The 23,066-nt window shown below is 42.6% G+C and overlaps 1 long non-coding RNA gene across 3 annotated transcripts in view; it reads left to right on the forward strand.

Annotated features, from left to right (window-relative positions):
• The window catches only part of LOC112544022 (uncharacterized), a 212,651-nt gene that overhangs the window by 71,571 nt on the left and 118,014 nt on the right, over positions 1–23,066 (forward strand). For all 3 annotated transcript variants that reach the window (XR_012901334.1, XR_012901335.1, XR_012901336.1), the window contains exon 2: positions 11,701–11,766. This is a non-coding gene — a long non-coding RNA (uncharacterized LOC112544022). The remainder of the gene's footprint in view (positions 1–11,700; positions 11,767–23,066) is intronic.

Genomic DNA, 23,066 nt, shown 5'->3' on the forward strand with positions numbered 1-23,066 from the left:
TGCACACATTTTATGCCCTCCTGCTTGTTGCAACATTGCCTCGTATGAGTGCCAGTCTTTGCTCAGACTGTCAAAATAGAGGGCATGTGCCCCAGGCTGGTAGCAAAAGAATTCACCAAGCCAGTAACAAAAGTGATCTCGTGTCACTCCACTAATTCCCTGCAGTGGCATAGCCACTTGCTTGGGTCCTGACTTCAGGTGGGTGGGTAATGATGGAGGCAGGCGTTAAGCCCTGATGCCTTGGCTCCGGCTACAGTGCTGGGTAGAGTGGGGTCAAAGCCCGCACATTCCAGCCCTGCTCCCTGGCTGCAGCGCAAAACAGGTTGGTGGAGCAGGGCAAGAGCTGGGGTACAAGGAAAGCCTTGGGGACTTGTGTGGGTGGGCCTGGATGCAAAGTGGGTGGGTCAAGACCCATTGAGGCCCACCCGTGGCTATGTCACTGGTTCAGAGAGACACAAAACAGTCCTCTAGTCTCTCCAGCCCTAGGTTAGTAGCCAGACAACTGGACTTAGTGACTAAACATTATTAGAACTAAGAGTCACCACACATTAGGTTCTTCCAGTCCCATAGAATCAGACACTCATTCCCAGGTCAACATATATTGTCAGGATCTCTCCAAATACCATGCTGCAGCCAATCAGTAAACTAAAAAAGAAGAGCCTTATTAAGGGCTTAAATCAGGGCTGGGCAAGATGCAGCTCGGGGGCCAGATCTGGTCCTCCTCACACTTTGATCTGGCCCGTGGACTGCATCTGGCCACTTTCTATTTGCATCCTTCTGCCTGTGCCACCAAATTTCCAGATAGGGCTCAGGCAGCCGGATCCTAATTAAACGGCTCCTGGCTGCCATGCTACTCCAGCAGGGACCAGAGCTCTGAACCCTTTAAATAGCAGCAATTTAAAGAGTCTTTGACTCGTGGTCCTGCTGCTACAGCATTGCCTGGCAGTAAAGCTAAACTCGCGGCTCTGGCCCCTCCCGGGATAGTGCTGCGACCAAGAGCCCTTTAAATAGCTGCAGCAACCTTGTGCAGCTGCCAGGCAATGTGATAGCAGCTGGACTGGGAGCTGGGAGCCCTTTGCTTTGTTTTTAATTCAAAGCTTCTAGCCCCAGACAACACTGCAGGTAGATAGTCCCCAGTCCTACCCCTTCCACACCAGGCCCCACCCCTTCTGAGGATAGAGCCGGCCTATGGCCACATACCAAAATTCATTAAGTGGCCTCCCCTTGAAAATGACTGCCCACCCCTAGATTAAAGGAATAGATTACAATTGATTTCTGAGTCTGAAGATCTGGATAATACAGTAATGAGAATTCTGCTAGCTTGCAATAAGTCTCTCTGGAGCTCCCAAAAAGATTGGGGGGGGGGTCATCAGTCCTTTGTTCAAATATTCCTTCTTATTAGAAAATCACTATCCAGAAAAATGGAGCAAGATTGAAGACAAAGAATGATGTCACAATCTGAAATTCTTCTCTCTTAGTCCAGAGATGTGCATAGAAAATTACTGGCACAAACACGGTATTGTAGGTAACAAACACCTAATGCTTCAGCAAGGTGCATATTGCCTACATGCTCCATGAGGAATCTTTGGTATGGGTCTTCTAAAAGAGTTGATTCTCCTTAATGGGCCATCAACACATATCTGGCTAATCTATACATTAATCAATCAACCTTGTGGGTATTCTCCAGAAACACAACAGGTCTGAGATACAAACACATGGCACATATTAATAATTTCAGATACAATTATGATACATGGATTTAAATAGGATAATAATCCTTTGATTATAACTTTTCTGTTGATACTTTATGAGGTGCTCTTTGTACAAGACGTACCACATTGTGCAACAGTGCTAATACATTAGTGTAAACGATCACTTTCTTTTATGTGGTGCATCATACTTATACACACCAAATTGTCACATTCAAAATCCATTAGTTATGTACATATAAGACACAAAAAGTGCACTTGAAATTGTGTGACTAACTGACAGTCTAGACATTGTACATTTGAGAATTAACATCATGATTAGAATGGCAAGATACAACTATTAAGTCAATAGATTAGCCAGGATGTGTCTACACTGCATCTGTAGCTCGAAATAAGCAATGTGATTTCAGCTACGCAAATTGTGTTGCTTATTTCAAGCCAATTTTGAAATAGCTTATTTCTACACAGCACTTATTTCGCAATAAATTGCTATTCCAAAATGTCCCTTACTCCTCCTGGAATGAGGTTTACAGGGATGTTGGGATAGAGAGCACGTTATATTTCAAAATAACAGGCATGCTCAAAAGACGCGGAATAGCTATTTCAGGATACCTCCAATATCCGAAAATAGAGCTGCTGTGTAAACATAGCCTAAGTGGTGACTAGCTATGTGTGGACCCTCTTTAATATGAAGCAAGTACTTGACTTCGATCTATATACTTTCACCTGCAGTTGTAATGATTCCATAGTATCTGACAATATAGATGTCATTCAGAAGGTAAACTTTCTAGTCTTGCATTTATATTTCTCTCAGAGTCAGTTTGGCAGATAAAGTGTTCTTATTAGCTGAACATACTATCCAGGAGGTCACCGTGGTGACTTCTTCATCCAGAAGTCCACTAGCTATGCAATACACTCAATGTTACTTAGGCAGCGCTTGCTACTTTACTGAAATCCCCTGTTGTAGCATTTCAGTTGTACTGATGCAGAGCTGTCTCAATCAAGTTCGGTCCAATTGCTATTAGAGCAAGCTGTACAAAAGTGTATCAGTATAGCCAGTTGAATGGAGATGTGCTAAGACACTGAAAACTGAAATTCCAGTTCTCTGGACACAGGGGAATTACCTGTCTGGTCAAAAGCAGAAAAGGTAATGACCTTCTATAGCTCTCTGATGCAAAGGATTTATTATATGCATTACAGTAGTACCTCCAGGCTCCCAGTCAAAAAGTAGACTTCATTGTTCAAAGCACTTTATACTCATTTAGTAAGAGTTATTGCCTAGGGGCTTCTTCTAAAGTCTACTGAAGTCAATGGAAATTCTCCCATTGATTTAAATGGAACAGACCCTTGAACTTAAATTTCAGTGGATAGGAGAGACAAATCATTGGGGAAAGGAAATAATATCCCCATTTTTCAGATGTTGAAACTAAGGCACAGAGCAATTAAGTGTGCCCAAGGTCAGACAGGGCTTGTCTTTATGCAAGTGTTAACTCTAGTGTTTCTACTATCTCAAGTCCTTTACGCACACCAATCCTTTAATTAGAGTATGGTGAGGATTTTGACTCGAGTTGACACATAGACTAATGCTGGTGTTAGCATAACTCATCAGCTGCTAACGCACTGCAGTGCAGACACAGGTTAACTCCAGGCATAGGTGCCGATTTTTCCTCTAGACCGGGGGGGGGGGGGGGTGCTCAAACCTCCCTTTGCCCCAGGCGCCAACCCCCCTCCACTACATCAGCCAATCTTCCACCCTGCCTCTTCCTGTTCCACCTCCATTTCACTCTCTTCCCCCAAGCTCCTGTCCCAGACCTGCCTCTTCCCCCACATGCTCCCAGTCCCCACTCTTCTCCTTCCTGAATGCAATAAAACTGCTGTTCACTGTGGGTGGGCAGGAGGGGAAGGAGTTGGTTAGCCGGGCCATTGGCAAATGAGAGGAGCTGGGAGGAGGGGGGAGAGGGAGAGCTTGGCTGATGACAGGTGCTGAGCACCCACTCATTTTTTCTTGTGGGTGCCGTAGCCCCAGAGCACCCATGGAGCAAATGTCTATGGCTCCATGTAAATGCCACTAGCCCTCCCACAATTTCCTCCCTGTGTCTGGAAAGAACAACCAAGTTCTCCCACAATGTATTGGTAAAGAATCCACAGAGTGGCTCAGCTGACTGGAGCATAAAGAACCTGGGGATATGTTTTGAGAAGTCTTAGTGCCACACATAAGCAAGTATTCTTTCACACTGTGGCTTGTCTCATTCGAGCTAGGCTGACACTATAAAATTAAATCAAATTAACTGTTCAGTAAAGACATATCTCAGGGAGTATATCATAGAGCAGGCAATGAATCTTAGATTGCCCGAAATTCAGGCATCCATGTGGCCCTTACACTTTTCAGGTTATTAGGGCACTGACTGGTATTTCCCTACACTTCCCTGAACTTCTTTCACCCACTCCTACTGACTAGTTAGTTTTATGCAGTGTACCAACATGGCACCTGAAGTTTTAAGTGGTGTATCTATGTTGTGGATACACCATAACACACAAATACTGCTACCTACTGAAGAAAGTGTCTCCACAGCTTAAAAGCAGAGCCTGATATCTGTCAGTCAAACTTTTTCTATTTCCTGAAGTTACAAAAGATGGCTATAGGTGCACCTCTCTCATTAAACAAAAAAAGCTTACAGAGAAGGAAAGTTTCCCTTTGCTACAATTAGTAAAACTGAAGGAGCTTGGTATTCCAGACCAATCTGGAAAGTCAATGCTGACAAACTGTGTGAAAAGGCTGCAAAGCACAAAGCCTCTGGACTGCATCAACATGCAGGAAACCGTATCAGCCAATTACTGTCAAAGCCTATATTAGAAATACTAAATGAGGCTGTTAAGAATGCTGAAGACACAACACAGTTTATGTGATCAAACATGACTGACATAAAGTTCTTTCTATTTAAGCTAAAGATACCACATGCTATAAACTGAAGGTCAACATTAAGTAGTTAATGATTAATCCTGAAGTTGAACACTGATTCTGAACAAGACCAGCAAATGCTCACTATCTTTCTGCAAGAAACTCGACTAGTTAGAAGCATGTAGTGCAACAGTGAAGGACTCAGCAGTTGAAAGGGAAGAACTGTCTCACTACAATAAAAAAAATTCATATATAGTTGAGTGTGCCAATATGCATTTGTACATTCAAGTCATTGTGTACATTATCTTGATGTCTGTGGTAGGCTAGTTGATGCATTTGAAGATAGTCTGATTTTAAAGGAGACATTGGTGGCATCTGTGACAATCCATATCTTAGAAGAGTTAAATTGGACCCCAAATTTCTTTGGAAGACATGGTAGAGTACATGTGGTGCTCAGAAAACAATGTAACTCTAATCTCTCCTATACATACTGCACAGGCCATTCTCTCCAAACTAGCAAGATCTGCTAACTGTACATTAAGGTCTTAGTTATACCCTTTTTCCCAACAAGAGTCCAAGAAGACGGAATGTTCTGGAAAAAATAGGAGATGCTCTGTAACTCCTTGTTCAACAAAGAAAAGTACAGTGTTCTTCACTTAGGACAGAAGACCATGTACTTCTGCAGGCTGGAAACCAACTAAGTGGCAGTTCTGCAGAAAAGGACCTGGGCTTATAGTAGATGAGACACTAGATATGAATCAACCAAGTGCCCTCGTTGCCAAGAAGGTTAATGGTATATTGGGTTGCATTAGTAAGAGCATTGCCAACAGATTGAGGGAACTGATTATTTCTTCTCTATTTGGCACTGGTGAGGCTACATCTGGAGTATTGTATTCACTTTTGTTCCCCGTCCCCACTACATAAAGGATGTAGACAAATTGGAGAGAGTCCAGCAGAAGGCAACAACAATGATTAGGGGGCTGGGACACATGTCTTGTGAGGAGAAAATGAGGGAACTGGGCTTATTTAGTTGCAGAAAAGAAGAGTGAAGAGCGATTTGATAGCAGCCTTCACCTACGTGCGGGTGCGGGAGGGAGACGGTTCAAAGAGGAGAGAGGGAGGCTGTTCTCAGTGGTGACAAATGACAGACTGAGAAGCAATAGTCTCAAGTTGCAGTGGGAGAGGTCCAGGTTGGATATTAGGAAAAATTATTTCATTGGGAGGACAGTGAAGCACTGGAATGGTTTACCTAGGGAGGTGGTGGAATCTCTATCCCTAGAGGTTTTTTAATCCCAGCTTGACAAAGCCCTGGCTGGGATATTTTATTTGGGGTTTGTCCTGCTCTGAGGAGGGTCGTAGATTAGAGGACCACCTGAGTTCTCTTCCAACCCCAATCTTTTATGATTCTATAACTGAAGTTCAAATTAGTCCAGGCTAGGAAGACCTGCTAGCTTTCTCATGAATGTTCCTTGGTTGTTTCCTTGCAATTATCACAGCCAGTATTACTGCCATTGGAAAGCATCTACTAACGTGGGATAGATCTAAACAGTGAGGTTGATAGACTATTCTCTCTTGTAAGACTACAGTTGAAATCACTTGGGTCATTAAAAAGTCTCATCCAGGCATCTGCTACAACATTAGTAGATCATTGTCCACCAATAGGAGCTCTCTCTCTCTCTCTGACCCACTATATTCTTTGAAAAAGTACTTGGAGAATATCACTGTGCCTCAGTGGTATTCTCATTTGTGACCCAAATTCGGGACAAACTGCTGGGAAATAGAGCAGACTCACTCCGAAACTGGTGGTTGTTTTCCCATAACATATGACAAACCAATATCAAAAGTCTTTCTGAGAACACTGGCTAACAGGACGTCAAGCGTGCAATCTGCTTAGGAATCCCAGCTCTTCTTTCAACACTCGTATACTAGATTTAATGATGAGTGATTATTTAAAACCAATTTAATCAAAAATAAAAGGCTTCAATGGACCAGCTACATACCCAGGTCAATGTACAAGACTCACATCATAGGTAAAGTGATAGAGATGTAGCCGTGTTAGTCTGGGGTAGCTGAAGCAAAATGCAGGACAATGTAGCACTTTAAAGACTAACAAGATGGTTTATTAGATGATGAGCTTTCGTGGGCCAGACCCACTTCCTCAGATCAAATAGTGGAAGAAAATAGTCACAACCATATATACCAAAGGATACAATTAAAAAAAATGAACACATATGAAAAGGACAAATCACATTTCAGAACAGGAGGGGGATGCGGGGGGGGGGGGGGGGAAGGAAGGAAGGTAAGTGTCTGTGAATTGATGATATTAAAGGTAGGGAGAGTGGGATGTTTGTGAGTTAATGGTATTACAGGTGATAATTGGGGAAACTGTCTTGGTAATGGGTGAGATAGTTCAAGTGTTTGTTCAATCCTCTTTAGAGAGTGTCGAATTTTAACAAGAATGACAGTTCAGAGGATTCCCTTTCAAGTGAAGATGTAAAAGGTCTTTGTAGCAGAATGCAGGTGGTTAAGTCATTGAGAGAGTGTCCTTTCTGGTTAAAATGGCAAGAAACTGTTTTTTCTTTGTGATCTTGTCTGATATCTGTTTTGTGGGCATTAATCCTTTGGCGAAGTGTCTGAGATGTTTGTCCAATGTACATAGCAGATGGACACTTTCGGCACATGATAGCATAGATTATATTTCTGGATGAGCAGGAATATGTGTTTTTGATCTTATAACTCACTTGGTTAGGTCCAATAATGGTATCAGCAGAATGAATATGTGGACAAAGCTGGCAACGGGGTCTGTTGCAAGGGAAGGTACCAGGGTTGGTATTAGTGTGCTATGTCCTGTGGTTGTTGGTAAGAATCATCTTGAGGTTAGGTGGTTGTCTATAGGAGACTATGTGTCTGTCTCCCAGAGCCTCTTGGAGTATGGTATCCTGTTCCAGTATAGGCTGTAGTTTATTAATAATGTGTTGGACAGGTTTAAGTTGGGGGTTGTAGGTGATGACAAGTGTTGTTGTTTTTCTTGGGTCTGTCTTGAAGTAGAAACCTAGAAACCTAGAAACCATCTACTTCAAGACAGACCCATCTACTTCAAGACAGGCTCTGGGGGCGGCATTGTTGCCAGCAGCTATGAGGAAATAAAGGATTACTTCATATTACAAATAATACGGGGGAGGGGTGGATGACAAATTCTTTCAATGGTCATGGGGTTTGGCTGAAAAAATTTTCATACCACTGGCACAGGCAACTCCCTACTTAATGTTGGCTTTTGTGGATCCCATTTGTTGGTTCCCATGCATTGCAGAGGGAGCCTAACTTGGAGCTATGTACTCAAGTGGGTGGCACAGTATTTATGTCCCTTTGAGGATTTGGCTTCATCCCAGACCTCCACTATTGTAATATGGTTCCAGTAGTTATTAGCAGCTATTTTTACTGTATTTATAAGTGTTGTGTATGGTACCTGAAGAAATGGCAACACTGAATAGGAGTAAAATTCATCCCTGTACAGAGGGCCGGTACAAGACACAAGCTACCATTTAAGTAGGACAGTTTTCACAGGGATATATTTCACATTAAAACTATATTTAATGAAAAACTGCAAAATTTCTTATCTCCCTCTTTCCAACCGTAGTGTATTATCTTTGTCATGTTTTCTTTATTTAAAAGACACCATACTGTGGAAACAAATATTTGGACAAAAAATGAGCTGCATATGTTATTTAGAAAGAATTACAGAGACTTCTACTTCCCAAGGGTGAAACACTATCAGACTCACAGCAATATATGACTGCCTTCATCTCACGTTGCCTAATTGAAAATATATTCTAGCAGAAGAGTAAATTCATCTCCAGTCACTTTCACAGTGATCTCCATTACAGTCTGTATTTCCAGACAGCGAGTCATGATTTGCCTCGGCCAGTTGAAACCCCATTTAGGCATTTTCAAATCTGACCTTTCTGTATTGTGGCAAATTAACCACAATCACCTCACACCTCCTTCAATTGGCTGCCTATTTGTATTTGTTGTCCTTTAGTAAACATATCAATCTGTGTTCCTAAATTCTGCTTTCCAACCCACCATAGGTTTTCCCCTGCTGGGTGTAATAAAACCCACAATGGGGATTAAAAGGAAATGAAAAAAGTTAGAAGAGAACACAAATAATGGTTGAAAATATAAACACATTTGTTAACTACTGTTCCTCTACTGTTACATAGTGCTGAGGAATTGCTCAGTCATATTGTGCCGCTAGGTGCCCATCAACCCTCAGGAATGCTACACACTTCAAGCACTGCAGGTATTTTAATTTAGAAAGAAATATTTTAGCACCAGAATGTCAGATACTTTTGTCTTTCGTTGACAGAAAAACAAAACTATTCTGCAAAGAGATTAGAGTGAAACAGTTACGGTTCAAGGAGAAGCCACTCTAAACTTCAAGTAATCCCATTTCATCTTGCCTTTAGTGTTAGGTGCTGTTGTAAAGATAAGTGCTGCAGGCCAGTGGGCAACAGGAAGACATTAAGGAAAATTAGTTTTGTTTAGCTTATGGTTTTCCACAGATTTTTAACAGAGGCAGAAGAGGGAAGTTGGGATAAGTAGCTACTTTTAGTCCTTGCCCAATCACTCAGGTTCCTACTTGCTCCCTGGCTTGATCCTGGGTGCTGCAGCAGGTACTGCAGATTCTCTGGGTCTTGCTCATTCCTTGTCCCCCGGCAGCTGCAGGATCCCATCAAGAGTGTCCTGATTGAAATGGTTTGTGACACATGTGAGAGTGGCACACAGACCCTGCCCCACCATATTTCCTTTGTGAGGATGCTAGCCCCCCTTGCTCCCTCCCCTAAACTTCTGCCACACCTGGATTTTAAGGCCAGAATGGACTATTTTGGTAATCTCATTTGACTTCCTGCATGATGCAGGCCATAGGATTTTACCCAGTGTTTGAAACCACAATTCTTGGCTGAGCTACAGCACATTTTAGAATGTTGCCTCGCTCTACAGCATTAGCCCAAATTGGGTATAATGAGTTAATCTACAACACACATGAGGACCTGCATATTTGTATGTGCAAACAACAGTTTTGCACATGGAAGTCACTGAATTCTGTGTTTGACTTTCTATTTGCATACAGACATGGCAGAGTGGTGGGGATCAGGGAATGGGTAGGAGGGTTGTACAGTTATATGACACTGTTTTCTCCATGGGATCCCCAGGTGTATTTGCAAAAACTGCAAACAGCCTCATTAAGAGCACATGTCATGGTTTTCCCTTTACCAAAATGATAAGTTGCTCCAGTTTCCTGATGGAAATTCATACTGTCATGGAGCATGATCATGACATTCTGCAGTGGGATATGGTAGATGTGGATTCTATTTCTGGCTCTGACAGAGGGCTGCTGTGAGATTTTGGTCAAGTCACATCCTCTCGATGTGCCTTAGTTTCTCCATTTGTAAAATGGGGATAATGATACCGAGCTGCTTTGCAAAGTCATTGAGCTCTACTAATGAAACACGAAATAGTAAACTAAATACAGGCAGTCCCCGGGTTACGTACAAGATAGGGACTGTAGGTTTGTTCTTAAGTTGAATTTGTACATAAGTCTGAACTGGTGTCCAGATTCAGCCGCTGCTGAAACTGACCAGCGGCTGACTACAGGAAGCCCGGCTTCCTGGAATCAGCCGCTGATCAGTTTCAACAGCAGCTGAATCTGGACGCCTGGGACAGAGCAGCTGGGGCACTGCCGGGTAGGTCCCCGGCAGCACCCCAGCTGCTCTACCTTTAGCTGCTCTTCCTGTAGTCAGCGCTGGTCAGTTTCAGCAGCGGCTGACTTGGGGACGCCTGGGGCAGAGCAGCTGGGGTGCTGCTGGGTTGGTCCAGCAGCGCCGAGGAGCGGTGCTGCGGGACCAACCGGTAGCGCCCCAGCTGCTCTGCCCCAGGCGTCCACAAGAAAAGCCTGGTCTGCTGGGGGGGGGGCACTAGCTGTGCCCCCCCCCCCCCCCAGCAGACCAGGGAGACATGGGCGGTGGGACCAAGACACACCGCAGTCCCGCCGCCCACGTCCTCCGCGGCTTTGTCCATGTCTCCCTGGTCTGCAGCAGACCAGGGAGACGCGGAGCAGCTTTTCTCACCCCGGAGGACGTGAGCAGCGGGACCGTGGTGTGTCTGGGCGGTCCCACCACCCGTGTCCTCCGGGGCGAGAAAAGCCCCCTTCGTAAGTACGGATCCGACATAAGTCGGCTCCGCGTAACCCGGGGACTGCCTGTAGTAGTTTTATGATAGATGGGCAATTCCAGTCAGGAAAAACCTAAGTCTGTGATAAACTAAAGATTAAGTTGTGTTATAGGCAAAGGCACTTTCATTCTAAATCTCTGATTTCAGTCACCTGTGCTTATTGGATTGAGCCACTTTAAGCTCTGAAATATTATGCACCTATCTTCCTTCTCCTTCCCTTCACCTACCCCTCCCCCCAAAAAAAGTATGTGTCAGGAATCAGCACAGAGACTGCCTCTATAGGATCTCAAGTTTTCCCGTACATCCTTTAGTTCCTTGAAGCATCTAACTCCAGTACTCTGTTTCACTAAGGATGCACATCTAAAAGCCATTGAACTGGAGATGGTAAAGTTAGTAGAAAAATATATCCACTAACTAGCGATTCATGATTCACATTGTGTTTGTGCACCTTTGAGTCTGGTGTTTTGCACATATTCACTAAGCTGCTACAGCTTCACAGTTAACTGTCTCGACTCCTGGCTTGTACCTACCAATAGTGATGCTTCTGGCTGAAAAGAAAATATAGCAGATGGTCACAAAGTAATGAAGATACATATATTGCAGAGGTAATTATGTCAATAAAGATGTACTGGAGCACCATGAAAACCTGGTAAGCATAGAAAGGTGATCTAATAGTAGGAGGTGCTCCATGTATATTTAAGGGTGGTAAAAAACTGGATGATAGGATAATGCATTATTTGAGAAATGGCATGGGCTCATTTTTGTTATGAATAAACACAAAATTTGCCTTCACTTGGTCAATTTGACTTTTGAATGCGTAAGTGTGTAAACATGCAATTCTCTTAATATACCTTCCTGTAGGTAACAGAAAATGAATCCTTGCAGAAGCATACAAGATGTACAGAGAGGACATAAGCTCCATACAAGGTAAAGCAAAGGCTGAAAGTAAGATCTGGTTTCTACTTTGCTCTGGCAATCGGAGTTGAGCAAGTCAGTCTGTCACCTTTTACTCCCATTGAATTCTAGTCGCCTTGAGCTGATTGGTTGCAATAGACTGACTTGTAGAGTGACTGTCTGAATGAACATTTAGTTGTTGATAAGCTGCAGTGTAAGTCTGGCCCACGCTAGCCTGTTTCACACAGAATGGCTGTGTCTATACTGGCATGAATTTCCGGAACTGCTTAAAACGGAATACTATTCCGTTTTCAGTTTTTCCGGAAAAGGAGCGTCTACATTGGCAGGCTGCTTTTCTGGAAAAGCCCTTTTTCTGGAAAAGCGTCTGTGGCCAATGTAGACGCGCTTTTCCGGAAAAGAGCCCCGATCGCCATTTTCGCGATCAGGGCTTTTTTCCAGAAAAGACTACCGGGCTGTCTACACTGGCCCTTTTCTGGAACAGTGTTCCGGAATAAGGACTTATGCCCGAGCGGGAGCAGAATAGTTTTTCCGGAATAGCGGCTGATTTTGTACAGTAGAGCATTGTTGCTTTTCTGGAAATTCAAGGGCCAGTGTAGACAGCTCGCAGCTTATTCAGGAAAAGCGGCTGATTTTCCGGAATAAGTGGCCCAGTGTAGATACAGCCAATATGTCTACACCCCAGTGAGATACCTGTGATTGGTCTGGGCCAGCTAACTCAGGCTAAGGGGCTTGGTCCAAGGACCTGTTTCATTGTGGTGCAGATCTTCAGGCTTGAGCTAGAGTCTGGGCTCTCGTACCTTGTGAGGTGGGAGGGTCTCCCCTAGGGCTCAGGCTGGATATCTAAGGCCCTCCCATTGCACAGGTTCCTCCAGCCTGGGCTCCAGCCCAACCTCAATTGTCTACACCACAGTTAAACAGTCCCTGAGCCACAAGTTAGCCACCAATTTTAATTGCAGTGTATCTTAACCATAAGTGTCTGCGTGGCACCTGCTAGCAAGCACTAAAAGTTCCCTATGTGCTTTAATCTACTTCTGTTTCAAGGGGTTCAAAGAGCTTCCACTGATCTGGAGAAAGCATATTAAAATTTGGCTCTATTTTTTCTGTGTATCAGTTTCTCAATCAGTAAAATGGGAATGTAACCCTTCTAGCAGGTGCAACTGGGAGCAACAAAGACCAGGTTCCATATCTAGAGGTTCCTTTTATATAATACAGTACAGAACAGATTCAAGTCCCTACCAAGTAAACTGGGAAAATTATACACCATCCCAGAGTGCCTCTGAGAGGCAATAATTCCCCCACTTGCAAGCACAGAATTTGAGTATAGAATTTGCTCCCTCCCCTTCCCCATTCACAGTGGCTGTCTTAGGTCAGTGTGGATCCAGGGTTGAGAGGTGCATGACCTCCCACCTGAGGAAATAAGGCACTTGCTTGCTCTACCATCTGAGCACTACCACTGTTCATTACCATTTCCCCAGCTACTTGTTCCTCCCTGCTAACTGCCTCCTTGACAGCCAATTGAGAGTCACCTGCTGCTGCCACCTGCCTCTCTCTGCTGTGTCCTCTTAGTAATAGCTCTTTGCAGGGCTGGGTAGAAACACTGCCCCATCTCAAGTGATTTCAGCTCTCAGTTGATCACTTTAAAGTAACAAAGGCTCCTAAGGGAGCTCATGTAGTGTTATCTTTGAACAGTAGAGGGGAACAGGTTAAATCAGAATGGGGGCCCTTCGGGAAAGTCCACATCTTCTGGCAGGGACACCTGTCCCCACCCCTGTTACTTTCATAAGGTTCTGGCACTGGAACCCCTCACTTTATGAGGTCCTTGAAACTGAGGGTGATCCCTTCATTTAACATAAGAACAGCTATACTGGGTCAAACAAAGGTCCATCTAGCCCAGTATCCTGTCTGCCGACAGCTACCAATACCATGTTTCCCAGAGGGCATGAACAGAAGCTGCAATCCTCTACTGATGCATCCCTTGTCACCCACTCCCAGCTTCTGACATACAGAGACTAGGGACACCATCCCTGCCCATCCTGGCTAATAGCCTCCAAGAATTTATCTAGCTCTTTTTTGAACAGGGACAAGTTAAGCACAATTCTGCTCCCCTTTATTCATACAATAAAAACAACAACATTTATAACAGCATTTTACTATCCCTGTCTTCAGTACTTGGTTATTTGTAACCCAATACCAGCCAAAATTGGTCACTTGATGTGCTGGATTGATAAGCTGAGTAGGTGTGCTCATGGAAATACAGTGTGCTCTGGCAGTCTCTCCACTCCTAGCTATCCTTCAGGAGAGAGTTCATTCAGACTCTTCTTATAGGGATAATAGTTACTTCCAAAGTGCTATTCAGGAAGAATTTAATAATACTGATAGAGACCACTGAAAGATCTCCTGAAAGCACAGTATTACCTCAAATAAAAGAGAAAAATGAATATTTATTTTATGTTATGATGGGAGATGTCAGACTTTGCCCTCATCTGATAGTTGAGATTGATTTTTTTTAAGTCCTATCCCATGTGCCATACAGAAATACTGAATTTATAAGACATTCAGATTAAAAAGGAGAACATTGTTTTGGACAGTTCTTGAAGCACCACAGTGGAAAAGTACATTAACTAAAGACTCACATACTATTTCAATTTTTGAGCATGTATTTTTCTTCTACTTGACAGACTATCGTAGCTCTGAAGAATGTCTATATACCCAGGTACTGTAGCATGACGACAGGCAATGCATCAGATTTCTCTGTCTTGCTTTACCAGTGAACATTTTAATCAGTTTCAGAATTAATCTTTTCTTTATAAACCTTGCGGATGACACAAGAGCATTGAAACGCGAATGAAGGCAAACAAGTAGAGTGGTCACAAAATACCTAGTGTGAAATGTATTTAGAAACATAAAAAAAATAGAATATTGGAGGGGGCAGGATGAACTGCATTAAAGGGCCACATCACTAGTTTTCACAAACTACAGGCAGTCCCCGGGTTACATGGATCCGACTTACATCGGATCCCTACTTACAAATGGGGTGAGGCAACCCCGCACTAGCTGCTTCCCCCCCAACAGACCAGGGAGACGCGAAGCTAGTGCCCACCCCGCCCCCCAGCAGACCAGGGAGACGCGGAGCGGCTTTTCTCAGCAGACACCTCAGCTTGAGAATAAAGGAGTGAGGGAAGTGCGGTGTGGGAGAATAAAACTGAGCTCTGGAGAAATGTTTGGCTAGAGTTTCCCCTCCAATATGTACCAGTTCTGACTTCCATACAAATTCAACTTAAGAACAAACCTACAGTCCCTATCTTGTACATAACCCGGGGGCTACCTGTACAGAGTTCCATGAATCCAATGCAGCAGGCAAACAAACAAACAAACAAACAAAGGAATGAGTCAGCAAATACTCTCTTATAAGCTTGGATTTTTGCACACCTGTAAGCATGAGTGGGGAGTTCATGACTCGTGGAAAACATCTACCTCACACAATAGTTCCTGCTATGAGAACAGTCACTACACACATTCTAAGAGTGAAGGGTAGTGAAGGAGAATTAATATTTCTTTTGCAAAGGTCAATCTGTTAGTGACATCCTGAGACACATTAAGCAATGTAAAATCTATCAAAAATAAAATAGGCCATACATTTTTCATTCAAGCAGAAATGCTCTTATGTGATCTGAGGAAGGAAAAGTGGTACACTTCATCTAGTCAAGAGTAGGTGGGAGGGAAATCGGAAATTTAAATATTGCAAGGCAGTTATTCAAAACTAAGTTTTGTTTTATAATCAAAATCTTTACGAGTATATTTTTTCCATTACTCACACTATATCAGATGGCTAGATCAAGCTTTTAATGAAGATATCATGAGGGATCCTTCTTTTCACTGAACCTCTGCTACATTTTTAAGTCTTGAACCTTTTTAAAGGTTTTATAGTACCTTGATAAAATACATATGCTACTCCTAACTTCAAGTTGTGATAAAAATTCATTCTAAGGGCTTACCTTCATTTCTGGGAAGATTGGCACTCTGGAGGTCGATATTCTGGTGTCTGATTAAGCTGATCTGGTAAGGACCCCCTAAATCAAATGCTGAGGGACTCTCTGTCAACCGTGGTACTCCTTGCAGTCACAAGTGGCTATGTCTACACTGGCATGATTTTCCGAAAATGCTTTTAACCACCAGGGCACCTATGCTTTTTCCTCTTTTCTCTTCTTTCGAAAGAACTCCCTTTTCCCCATCCACACATGCCTTTTTCCAAAAGAGCTCTTTCGGAAAATGGCTTCTTCCTCATAGAAAAAGGAAAGCCCCCTCTGTTCTTTCAATTTTTTGCAGTGTGGACGTAAGTGAAGTTTTTTTTGGAAAAACAGCCATTTTTTCCCCAAAAAAACTCTATAGTGTAGACATAACTACCATGGAGCCATGCCAGAAAATCGATGCAAGGTATTTCAATTCCAACTACCCAATTCATATAGCTGGAGTTGTGTATCTTGCATTGATTTTCTCCATTAGTACAGACCTGGCCTCAGAAGTGCCTTCCTGTAACACTCCCCCAAAAAAGCAGTGAAGATAATGGACAGGGCCAATTTCAGCTTACCGATTGTAGACTAAACCTTTTGAGAGGCTATTGCACAGAAAAGAACACAGGGGAAGATTGACAAAGACAATACTCATCTGTGCATAGTGATGCACTTAAGTCACCTGTTGGCTAAGCTCGAGAGACTGTAGTGGGAATTCAGTATGCACCAGTTTTGCAGTGACTGACCTTCCACGTGTTTTATTGGATAGAAAACACTAATCTAATTAAACAAATGGCCCATATGGTATTTTTGTCTCAGCACAGCATTTTTTAGGATTGAATACTTTCCAACATTTACAATAGCTTTCCACCCACCTCTCCCTAAAGATTTTTAAAAATTAATTTATGATTAAGAGAATGACTAGTATTTATGACACTGTTTCCTGTAAAATAAGCATTGTACATTTGGTTTGCCTCAATACTATCACATTATTAAGTCATAATTAAACAAGCCTGGCTTTGTGTGTGTGTGTAATGCCATGATAAAATCATTAAAGTCTTGTAATTTGTCATGACTTGTGATATTTAAATAAAAGAAGCAGTTTATTGCCTATCTAATGTATTCTAAGGTAGGCAGTGGAGCCTAGAGGATAGAGATCTAGACAGATATTCAAGAGATCTTTCTCAGCTTCTCAGTAAGACATTTCCTCTGCCTGTACTTCAGTTTCCATATCTGTAAAATGGAGATAATCTTTTGTAAAGTGCTTTAAGAGGTACTGACAACGTGTACTCAAACCTAGGTACACTACAAGCAGAAACTTGTGGCCCTGCAACCTTGAGTCACTCTAATAGTCCTCTCGAATTAATGAAATTTACTCAGGTAAGTATGGGTTTCAACAGGACTAGGCCCTACTTTCTGTCTGGGCTACGATCAATTAATGACATTGGCTCTGGCTTTTTAGATAGCCTCCACTTCCACTTTCAAAAATTGCTGTCAGGTACTGACTACAACAACAATCTCTACCACCACCCAAATTACCATTTATAGCAAATGAAGGAAGGAGGGGCAATGGAGTGAGGCAGGACCTCGTAGATGGGGTGGAGCAAATGTGTTCAATTTTATTTGGTCAGAATTTGGGTAACCCTTGAGCCATTCATGCTTTCTACTTGTATATCTTATACTTGTATGGACTTCACTCATGTAATATATGGGCATCTCAGCATCTTTACTGCATTCATTCTTACCAGTGCCACACGAAGTAGGGAAGTTCTACTATCCTCATTTTACAGGTGGGATTGAAGGCAGAGAAATTAAAGTCACTCAGGGCAGGATAACATGGAATTAAATTCCAAACTCATGAGACATCCCCCCTTTTCCTTGTACCTTACCCACAAGACCATTCATTCCTCTCAAATAATGACAATGATCTTGTATCTGTCATACATATGGCAGACAGGCAAGTGTTATGTTGAGAAGTATTGCTCAGTGATTATGGTTAACTTTACACATACTTTCTTACCATGTGCAGCTAAGTCACATATTGACCAAATGAAAATTACGCTTCTCCCTTTGTCTACACACACAAATATATTCTCAATTTTTTTTCTCCCCAAAGTTTTCCCCATTGTCGAAGTTAACCAGTAAAATGCTGATGCCGCTCAGAAAGCTCTGGAAATTATTATATTTAAGGGAAAATCTTAGTCATCTCATTATTATGAATGGTCTGGGTGGATCCTTCTCGGATTTTTGTTTGAATTAATGTCCAGCCATCTTGTGTGAAACCCTCTTTGTTTTGTAAGGCTTAAAGCAAATTGAAATTAGCTTCTGTGAGAGCTGGCACATGGAAGCTCACCAAAAAAATGGTTCTTTTAGAAAAAAAAAGTCTTACAATGAAATGGAATCTAGAGTGCAAAGTATATTTTATACTCGATACTGTGCTTTGCTGTGATATTTATCTTCTTGGCTACAGTACCTTGCTCAAAAGTTGGCCTCACAGTTGTGAAGATAAATGCAAGTGAACAATCATCCATCATGAATTCTTTCTCTATATATACAGTATAGACACAGAGACGTTGTGCACACTTTGCTGACGAAGGAGAATTTGAGAACAGGTATTGAGAACACTTATTTCATCTGAAACCTCCACAGACTAAGCAGCAATGGCAGAAAATAGCTCTCACCAAAATGCAAGGGGCGAGACCTTGAGACCAGCAATATTTTCAGCGTTGGATCCACAGGAATTGCTTGCCCCACATGGTCTGCATATCTGCACATGCTTGGACTCAAGTGATTGCCTTTCATGTGGGTCTTAAATGGCTGATGATATCCTTCCCTCCTTCTTAAACTAGAGGTTGAGACTTCCTTCAACCTGACTGTCATGTGTATACTTCAGTCAAGCAATGGCTCCTGATGTCAAAGGAGGCTGTGCACATGCTGCCAGTGTCCTCCACAGAGGGCCAGGACCCAGACAAGGGAGGGAATGAATGGAGTGTGCAGCCCAAGTGTGTACTGTCCATTTCTGACAACACCAAAGTGGAACTAGCTCATTCAAGGAGAAAAACAGAAGTTTAATGGGGCAATTCAGTTCCCATCACATCAGCCGGGGGGAATTTGCAGTATCAGAGAAAAGGTTTTTAAGTAGGAAATCACCTCAACACTCTTTTCTTTATGTGTCAAAACACATTATATATGCACAACTGTAATATCTCCTCCCCCTCACCTCCACTCCATCATACATCATCACTATTTGAATGCTAAGTCTTCACCATTACAGCACAAATTATTGCTACTGAATTGACTACGTTAGCTGGCAGCAATTATCCTGGATAAACAAGCTACTAAAAGAGATACAAAACACAGAGGATAGGAATTGAGTTACCTGGGAATGAGGAGTCCTATTATACAGATAGCGTAACCAACGAAAAAAATACATGACAGGCTCTTTCTAAGGCCAGGTCTATAATTTAAATAATGTAGCTAGAGTTGACGTATCTTAAGCTGAGCATGGCACCGTCTCCATAGTGGGAGCAAATGTCCGTGTCAACTTCCCTGACTCCTCATGAATTGAGGAGTACCAGTGCCAACTGAGGAAGCCTTTAGTGTTTGATTTAGCGGGTCCTTACTAGACCCACTCAATCGAACTCCAGAATATTAATCTCTGGTGTGTTAAGTATAGACATGGCCTAAGAAAATGTGAGTAGGTCTTCACTACAGAGTTAAATGGTCTTCCTGTCAAGTTTTTCTCCTCACCTCCCTCCAGACACACACAAACTCTGCTCACCATAGTTTGGAGGTTCTTTCAACCTGGACTAGCTGGCATGGCTGTGGATGTATGTTAAAGCCTAAATGCTACTTTCACTTGGTCCAGTGACCTACCTGATTTGCAGTTCAGATACAAACTACATCACTTGAGTGCTGATAATCTTCCAATGCCTTCCCACAATTCTCTCTTTACACCCAGAAGGATGAGCATGTTCTCTCGCAATAGACTGGGAAAGAGCTCTAGAGAGACTTAGCTTACAGAAGTACAAAAGTGCAACAGATATAACTCATTGCAGAGGTACTGCTTAATAGTAACTATGGGGGAATGTAATTAGCATTAATCAGCAGAAGTGGGGCTAAAACTCATGCCGTGTCCTAATTCCCTCTCGTTACAATCATTTGTTTTATGGCAATCCCTACCACAATCAGAGATCTCCCACAACCAAAGCAGTGGGGAGAACGCATCATATACATTTGTGTGCTGTGGTAGGAACTGAGGGAAGAGATCATTTAAGTGGCTCACAAGTAACTCCACATAAATAAGCTTTGCTCCCTTTGTCACTCCTTACATATTGGCCTGAACATACTCAGGAGCGGTCAAGCAGGATACATAAACAAAACCAAGAAGGGTCAACTAGGCTTTAAAAGCCATAGAAAAGATACAATAGATGTGCAGCACTATTTCATTGCAACATTAATATTGCCATAATGAGACAGTGCTCGAAAGTAACACAGGCCAGGCTTTCCTATGTTTGGTAGACTGTCTAATGAACCTGCTTACAAATGGAATCTTAAGTACTTGTAATCAGGATACTATTATCTCGGAATGGGCTTTCCATTCAGGCTGCTATTCATGTAGCTTCTAAATTCAGAATAAAAAGGAAATGTTTCACATGCAGAATATTTCACAAATTCAGCATATTCTAATATGTCTAAGGAAGCAGACTTCATTCTAAGAGATTGCCTGGAGGGGGGAGGACAGAGGGGAGGGATTGACCAGATTGAGTGTTATATACCCTTTACATAAGAAAGCTTTCTTATCTCAGGTCTGGTCTATATGGGGAATTGAATAAAGCACAATAAATGACACCGATGTTTCTATTCCAGAACATCTCCCCATATGGACACCTTGTTCTGGAATAATTACTTTAGCAGCTTATTCTATTATAGCCCTACTGACCAATTTCCCCATGAAATAGGAACCCTTTGCAGTATAATCTGATGTTACATAGCAAACAGACCAGCCAACCCCTCCACTGCCCCTTTGCTTCTCCATTTTCCTGAAATTCCAAATAACATCATTAATTAATTATTATTATTAAGTAGTGTTTGCTAGTTATAATTGTATAGTTATTTTTTCTCCCCTAAATTCCAGTTCTTTAATTACATAAGATGGTAGAAATAAAGCATTTGCTTGTTCTAAAGAATTCCCATTCTAATATTCATAGTGTTGTCCAAATGCCACTTAATTTTGAGTGTTTTCCTTTTATATGCCCAGGGGGTATTTATATGCAAGACACTGCAACCTCAAAGTGATATCTCACACACAAATTGCTACCATCAATGTTCCTTCTTACATCAATAATCATCCTAATGTTGTCTGTTTATGAAATCTGTATCAGAGTATTCCTTCTGAGTGAACAAGAGTGCCTGGTATTGAATGAGGATACTGATATAACTGGCATCACAGAGACTTGTAGAATGAGGATAATCAAAGGGACAAATACCAGGGTACATAATCCATCAGAAGGACAGAACAGATTGTGCTGGTGGGAGAGTGGCACTATATGTGAAAGAAAATGTAGAATCAAATGAAGTGAGAATATTAAATGAACCAAACTGTCCCATAGAATCTCAATGCAGGTTTACTATCTCTCTGGATAGTAAACATCCACTCAGTGTAGAGCAATGGTCAAAAAATGAACAGAATGTTGGGAATCATTAAGAAAAGGATAGATAATAAGACAGGAAATATCTTATTGCCCATAGGGTGGGCAATAATTTTTAACCAGGGGCCACTTCAGAAATTTCTGACGTGGCTCTGAGTCACCCCGGATGGGGCAGGGCATCAGATGGAAGGAGCAAGGCTAGGACACTTTTGTGCTTCCCCACCGCCAGACCCTGTAAGGGAGCATTGTATTTAGAGTCACCCACCAGCTGAGCAGCAGCTGGTGGTTGACTAATAGCTGAGCCCCTTGCAGGGTGGGAGGACTTCACGTGCTTCCTCATCCCAAACTCTGATTGGCCTGGGGGTGCAGGGAAGCGCGCAAAGTGTCCTCCTGCCCCACCCCCTGTCCTGCAAGGAGCACGTGTCACACCCCTTGCAGGATGGGAGGAGACTTTGTGCACTCCCCAAACCAGGGCCAATCAGAGCTTGGGGATGGGGAGAGCATGCAGAGTCTCCTCCTGCTCTGCCAGAATGCGCAGTGCTTTTAAGAACCCCACACTCCTTGCAGGACAGAGGTGGGGTGGGAGGAGACTTGGTGTGCTTTCTCCCCACCCCCAGGTCCTGATTGGCCTGGGGGCGGGGAGTGGCAGGGCCTCTGCGGGCTGGATCAAGTTGCTTGGTAGGCCGCATCCAGCCTGCAGAGACCCTTTTGCCCTCCCCTCATATTGCCTCTATATACATCCATGATATACCCACATCTTGAATACTGTCTGCAGATGTGGTCACCTAATTTCAAAAAATATATATTCGAATTTGAAAAGGTTCTGAAAAAAGTAACAAATGATTAAGAGTAATGGTTTCTGCAAGAGGAGAGATTAATGAGACTGGGACTTTACAGCTTGGAAAATAGACAACTAAAGAGGTATATGATTGAGGTCTATAAAATGACTGGGTTAGGAAGTGCTGTTTACTCCTTCTCATAACACAACTAAGGGTCACCAATGAATTAGTAGGCAGCAGGTTTAAAACAAAGAAAAGGAAGTATTTCTTCACACAAAGCATAGTCAACCTGTGGAACTCTTTGTCAGAGGATGTTGTGAATTCCATTAATGCCTATTAGCCAGGATGGGCAGGGATTGTGTCCCTAGCCTCTGTTTGCGAGAAGCTGGTAATGAGTGACAGGAAGTGGATCACTTGATCATTACTGGTTGGATTTTGGTCTGACCCAGTATGGCCATTCTTATGTTCTTATGTTTAGGTGGCTATATAAGACGAAGTCTCAAATATCAGGACTACCCCTAGAAAATTGGGACATTTGGCCACCCTACATAAAACAATGGGAAATATTCTAATACATTAGAATGTAATAGATGATTAGGGACCTTTTAATCACAGTAATCCTTCCATCTTCCTGTCCACATTTTATACAAAGTTTCTGCAGGCATTCATAATATTAAACAGTGTAGATTTTTTGCTAGGTTAGAGCCTTAGAGATTACTCTGCAGAGAAGATCTCAATATTTTCTGATCTTCTTTTTCCTCTATGTCTTGCTGTTCCTTAATAGCTCCTTCTAAATGAATAAATGCCTCACTTGAGGAAGTGGGCAAAAGGACAAAAAATGAATTAGGTTTTTTAAAACTTGAAGTGTTATG

This window comes from Pelodiscus sinensis, chromosome 2 (assembly GCF_049634645.1).
Source record: "Pelodiscus sinensis isolate JC-2024 chromosome 2, ASM4963464v1, whole genome shotgun sequence".
Taxonomy (NCBI): domain Eukaryota; kingdom Metazoa; phylum Chordata; order Testudines; family Trionychidae; genus Pelodiscus; species Pelodiscus sinensis.